The sequence below is a fragment of the Equus caballus genome, chromosome 9, assembly GCF_041296265.1.
Source record: "Equus caballus isolate H_3958 breed thoroughbred chromosome 9, TB-T2T, whole genome shotgun sequence".
NCBI classification, from domain to species: domain Eukaryota; kingdom Metazoa; phylum Chordata; class Mammalia; order Perissodactyla; family Equidae; genus Equus; species Equus caballus.
Genome location: NC_091692.1, coordinates 29,807,990 through 29,813,937, shown reverse-complemented (window position 1 = coordinate 29,813,937; position 5,948 = coordinate 29,807,990). Strand labels below are relative to the sequence as shown.

At 39.8% G+C, this 5,948-nt stretch overlaps 1 pseudogene; it reads left to right on the top strand.

Annotated features, from left to right (window-relative positions):
* The first annotated feature begins 3,532 nt into the window (after positions 1-3,532).
* On the top strand, positions 3,533-4,885 carry LOC138915532 (ligand-dependent nuclear receptor corepressor-like protein pseudogene; annotated as a pseudogene).
* The last annotated feature ends 1,063 nt before the right edge of the window (positions 4,886-5,948 follow it).

The following is a 5,948-nucleotide window of genomic DNA, read 5'->3' as shown; positions in this document are numbered from 1 at the left end:
TATCTTCTTTGGAGAAATGTCTGTTCATGTCTCCAGCCCATTTTTTGATCGGGTGGTTTGATTTTTTGTTGTTGAGTTGTGAGAGTTCCTTATATATTATGGATATCAAGCCTTTGTCAGATATATGACTTGCAAATATTTTTTCCCAGTTAGTGGGTTGTTTTTTTTGTTTCAATCCTGTTTTCATGTGCCTTGAAGAAGCTCTTTAGTCTGATGAAGTCCCATTTGTTTACTCTTTCTATTGTTTCCCTTCTCTGAGAAGACATGGTGTCCAAAAAGATCCTTTTAATACTGATGTCAGAGAGTGTACTTGCCTACGTTTTCTTCTAGAAGCCTTATGGTTTCAGGTCTCACCTTTAGGTCTTTGATCCATTTTGAGTTTATTTTAGTGAATGGTGAAAAAGAATGGTCAGTTTTCATTCTTTTACATGTGGCTTTCCAGTTTTCCCAGCACCATTTTTGGAAAAGACTTTCTTTTCTCCATTGTATGCACTCAGCTCCTTTGTCGAAGGTAAGCTGTCCATAGATGTGTGGTTTTATTTCTGGGCTTTCAATTCTATTCCATTGATCTGTTCACCTGTTTTTGTACCAGTACCATGCTGTTTTGATTACTGTAGCTTTGTAGTAAGTTTTGAAGTCAGGGATTGTGATGCCTCCCGTTTTGTTCTTTTTTCTCAGGATTGCTTTAGCAATTCGGGGTCTTTTGTGGCCCCATATAAATTTTAGGATTCTTTGTTCTAATTCTGTAAAGAATGTCATTGGGATTCTGATGAGATAGCGTTGAATCTGTAGATTGCTTGAGGTAGAACGGACATTTTAACTATGTTTATTCTTCCAATCCATGTACATGGAATGTCTTTCCATCTCCTTATGTCGTCATCCAATTCTCTCAGAAAGGCCTTGCAATTTTCATTATATAGGTCCTTCACTTCCTTGGTTAAATTTACCCCGAGGTATTTTATTCTTTTTGTTGCGATTGTGAATGGTATTCAGTTAGCATAATATCTTCCGGGTCCATCTATGCTTTTACAAATGGTAGTATTTCCTTAATTTTTAAGTTTGAATAATGTTTAATTGTGTGTCTATCTCGCATTTTCCTCATTTTCTTTATCCACTTGACTATTGATGGACATTTGAGTTGTTTCTATATCTTGACTATTGTGAATAATGCTGCAATAAATGTGGGAGTGTAGATATCTCTTCACAATCCTAATTTCAAGTCTTTGCATATATACCGAGGAGTAGAATTGCAGGATCATGTGGTAGTCTATTTTAATGTGGTTTTTTTTGGTGAGGAAGATTGACCCTGAGCTAACACACCTGTTGCCAATCTTCCTCTTTTTGCTTGAGGAAGATTGTCGCTGAGCTAACATCTGTGCTAATCTTCCTCTACTGTATGTGGGATGCTTTCACAGTGTGGCTTGACGAATGGTGCTAGGTCCATGCCCAGGATCTGAACCTCCGAACCCCAGGTCGCCAAAGTGGAGCACACGAACTTAACCACTATGCCGTCGGGTTGGCCGCATTCTTCCTCTATTTTTTGTACGTGGGATGCCACCACAGAGTGGCTTGATGAATGGTGTGTCGGCCCACACCTGGGATCTGAACCCATGAAACCCCAGCCGCCAAAGTGGAGCGAATGAACTTCGCCACTATACCACCAGGCCAGCCTCTATTTTTAATTTTTCTTTTTTTTGAGGAAGACTGGCCCTAAGCTAACATCTGCTGCCAATCTTCCCCTTTGTGCTTGAGGAAGAGTGGCCTTGAACTAACGTCTGTGCCAGTCTCCCTCTATTTTATATGTGGGTTGCTACCACAGCATGGCTTGACAAGCGGTGTATGTCTGCACCCGGGATCTGAACCTGCAAACCTGGGCTGCAGAAGCGGAGAGAGCTGAACTTAACCACTACACCACTGGGCCAGCCCCTACTTTTAATTTTTTGAGGAACCTCCATACTGTTTTCCATAGTGGCTGCACCATTTTACATTCCCATCGACAGTGTACAAGGGTTCCAATTTCTCCACATCCTTGCCAACACTTGCCATTTTTTGTTTTTTGGTAATAGTCATCCTGACATTTGTGAGGTGATATCTCAATTGTGATTTTGATTTGCATTTCTTATCAGATTTGGCAATATGGAGGTTATTCATAGGAAAACGTATGAATCAAAGAGGAGGAAAAGAGAGTCCACGTAGAACTCTTTCAAGAAGTTTTGCTATGAAAGCTAGCAGAGAAATAGGCTCAGCTAGAGGGATTACGGGGTAAAGAAAAGTGGTGTTTTGTCTTTGTTTTTTTAAGATGAGCGATATTACAACATTTTTTATGATGAAGAGACCATCCAGCCTGAGGAGAGATTGATGATGCAGTAAAGAGAGGGGATAAGGAAAACAACTAAACCCCTAAGTGGGTAGCAGACATAGGAGTCCAGATCACAGCTGGAAAGACTGAAGATTAACAGAAGAAAAGCCACTTCCTTCTCTTTAATATGATGCAGAAGATAAATGCAGTTGTAGGAAGGATTGTACATTTAGTGGTGGGATGTGGGAGAAATTCCCTATCTCGTGACTTTTTTCTGAAGTGTAAAGGAAAATCATTGGCCAAGAGAGAACATACAAAATAGTCATCGCGGAGAGCGAAAAAGTAAGTTTTCTAAAACCCTGGAAAAGGATGACCAGCTTAAGGTTTGTGATCAGGAATTTAAAGAAAGCTTGTCAACCTGAAAGCCAGTTCTTTGTGGCCAGGAAAGAGGGCAATAATGAAAAGTGTTCTAGAGAGAGCAAATACAGTGATTCTTGTAGCTTCTTATTTACCCTAAATGATCACTTAAAGTGTATAAGTACATTATAATCTATAACAATGTTAAAGAAAATATATAGCTAACAGAAGTTGGCAAGTAGAAGGAGCAAAGAAGTGTGAGAGGTTAGGTGTGTGAGTATCTTCATCTCACACAGAGTGAGGAGCTAATGTATAATTTTGAAAGTTGAAAATCCAAAAAACAGATGTTTGAAGTACTTACCTTACTTAAATTATACGGTTTATCATAAAATAACTAAAATACTAAGAGGAAATAGTTTAAATTATCTAAATCCTCACCTGTCATAAGTGAATCCACAATGTCAAAAATTGATAAAACAATTAGTGATTGAGATCCTTTAATTTATAAATATGGAGGCAGTCACCGGAAGAAATAAAAAACAAAGTGAAAAGTAATTGCCTGTGGAGAACTTTTGTCCCTCATTATTATTTTGTATGACTTGATTTTTTTCATAACAAATGTATGCGTTAGTATACTTTAATAAAATTAAAACAGAAACTATTTAGCTGCGAATGAAGGCCTTGAAGTCAGGGCCAAGCTTTGATACAACTGGGTAGGTTTTGTCGAGGTGACATTTATTTCCAGCCCCTTCCCGTGCCCTCTGATTGGCTCTCTCGGAATTGGTTTTCTCCCAGTATCAAAGGGATTCACTGCCCTCCTGCCCCTGGCTTCCTCCCGCCTTCACTGAGGAAAAGCACATCTCTGGTTGTTTTCTGCTCCTCAACTTTGATCACTACAAAATGAGTCTATTCTTGGTCTCATTCTTAAAATGATTTGTTTTTGGCGCTCCGGGGCTCGCGCCCCTGCCTCGTGCCTGCGCCGCTCGTATGTAAATGAGGGCGCGTGACGCGGGACGCGGATGGACAAGGGAAGAGAGAGAGTGGCCGCTGCCCTCGCCGCCCGGTGCCGGAGCCCTCGGTGCGCGGCGGAGAGGAGAGGATGCCGGCGGGAACTCGACTCTTGGCGCCACCGTCTCATGCACTGTGTAGGTTTTGAGAGTATTTTAGAAGGGCTTTATGGACCACGGCTACGAAGAGCCCTGAGTTTATTTGAAGGATTGTCTACCATCTCTTGATTCTTCACAGTCAACACCAACAGAGGAACTGTCATCTCAGGGCCAGTCCAACACTGAAAGACTGAATGCCAAGCAGAAAATTAGCTAAATGCACTCTTTCGAAAGAAAGACCTTCCTCAGAACTGTGATCCTAACATTCCCCTAGTTGCTCAGGAATTAATGAAAAAGATGATACGTCAGTTTGCAATTGAGTATATTTCAAAAAGTGGTAAAATTCAAGAGAATAGAAATGGTTCAATTGGACCAAGTCTAATATGTAAAAGTATTCAAATGAATCAAGCAGAAAACTCCCTTCAGGAAGAACAGGAAGGCCCCTTAGACCTCACTGTGAATCGAATGCAAGAACAAAATACTCAGCAAGGGGATGGAGTGTTAGATCTCTCTACAAAGAAAACCAGCATAAAATCTGAAGAGTCGTCCGTATGCGATCCTTCTTCTGAAAATTCAATGGCTGGGAGACTACAGAGAAACAGAGAGGACTATGTGGAGAGAAGTGCTGAGTTTGCAGATGGTTTGCTCTCAAAAGCTTTGAAAGACATTCAGTCTGGAGCACTGGACAGAAATAAAGCAGGCATACCTCAAAAAACTTTACTTCTCCACTTAGAAGCCTTACCAGCAGGGAAGCCTGCGTCTTTTAAAAACAAAGCTCGAGATTTCAGTGATAGTTACTCATATAAAGACAGTAAAGAAACTTGTGCAGTGCTGCATAAAGTAGCCCTGTGGGCAAGAGCTCAAGCAGAGCGCACAGAAAAAAGTAAACTCAATCTAATTTAAAGAAAAAAATGAAAGCCTACAATATGAAACTTCACGTCCTACTGTACAGTTAAAAATTCCTCAACTACGAGTAAGTTCTGTTTCAAAACCACAACCTGATGGTCCTGGTCTGCTGGATGTTATGTATCAAGTTTCCAAAACCTCTCCAGTCCTAGAAGGATCAGCTCTCCAAAAACTGAAAAATATACTCCCTAAACAGAAGAAAATAGAATGTTCTGGGCCCGTAACTCACTCAAGTGTTGACTCTTACTTTCTACCAGGGGACCTCTCTCCTTTGTGTCTTAATTCTAAAAATGGAACAGTTGATGGAACCTCTGAAAATACTGAAGATGGATTGGATCGAAAAGATAATAAGCAGCCCAGGAAAAAACGTGGCCGTTATCGGCAGTATGATCATGAAATAATGGAAGAGGCTATTGCAATGGTGATGAGTGGCAAAATGAGTGCTTCCAAAGCACAAGGAATTTATGGGGTACCTCACGGCACTTTAGAATACAAGGTAAAAGAAAGATCTGGAACACTGAAGACTCCTCCGAAGAAACTCCGAGTACCAGATACTGGGTTATATAATATGACAGATTCAGGGACTGGCAGCTGCAAAAACAGCAGCAAGCCTGTGTAGATTACTTGTTAGGAAAATGTTTGTACGTGTGTTTGTGTGTGTGTGTGTATGTGCACAGGTGTGTGTTTGTGTGTCTATATACACACACGTGGGAATTACAGATGCTCACTCTGACAGGAGACATGAAATTTTGCAGTTCAAAAACCACTTACATGCCTTTTGAAAAAAAGTTTTATTCAGGGTTTTCACTGTGGACAGAATTATATAGTTGCTTACTTAATTCTGATAGTTTGTATTTAATCCTTGTATAAATAGGTGAAAAAGATTGAGGTTTTCTTTAGTAGTCAATAGCATAAAGCGTTGTGGGAAAACAAGTAATTGTCAAGTGAAACATTTTTATAGGTGAAAGACCACCCCAGCCATTCAGTTAAACCATCTTATAATGGAAATATGATATTAATAGTTTTTAAACATTTTTACCTAACATACTTAGAGTTACTGTAAGTATGTCAACCAACCAATCAGAGTTTAAATACGCAGCTATCTCCATACTAAGAAAAATTAATATATACAGTATTAGGACACTACAGTGCATTCTATGAAATATGAAATGCACTCAAGTGCATCCACCAGGAATAGACAAGAAAACCTTAAATGATATGTATAATGAAATTTAATATTTATCATTTAACAGTTGTTGTAGCAGGAAGTTGGGGTTTAT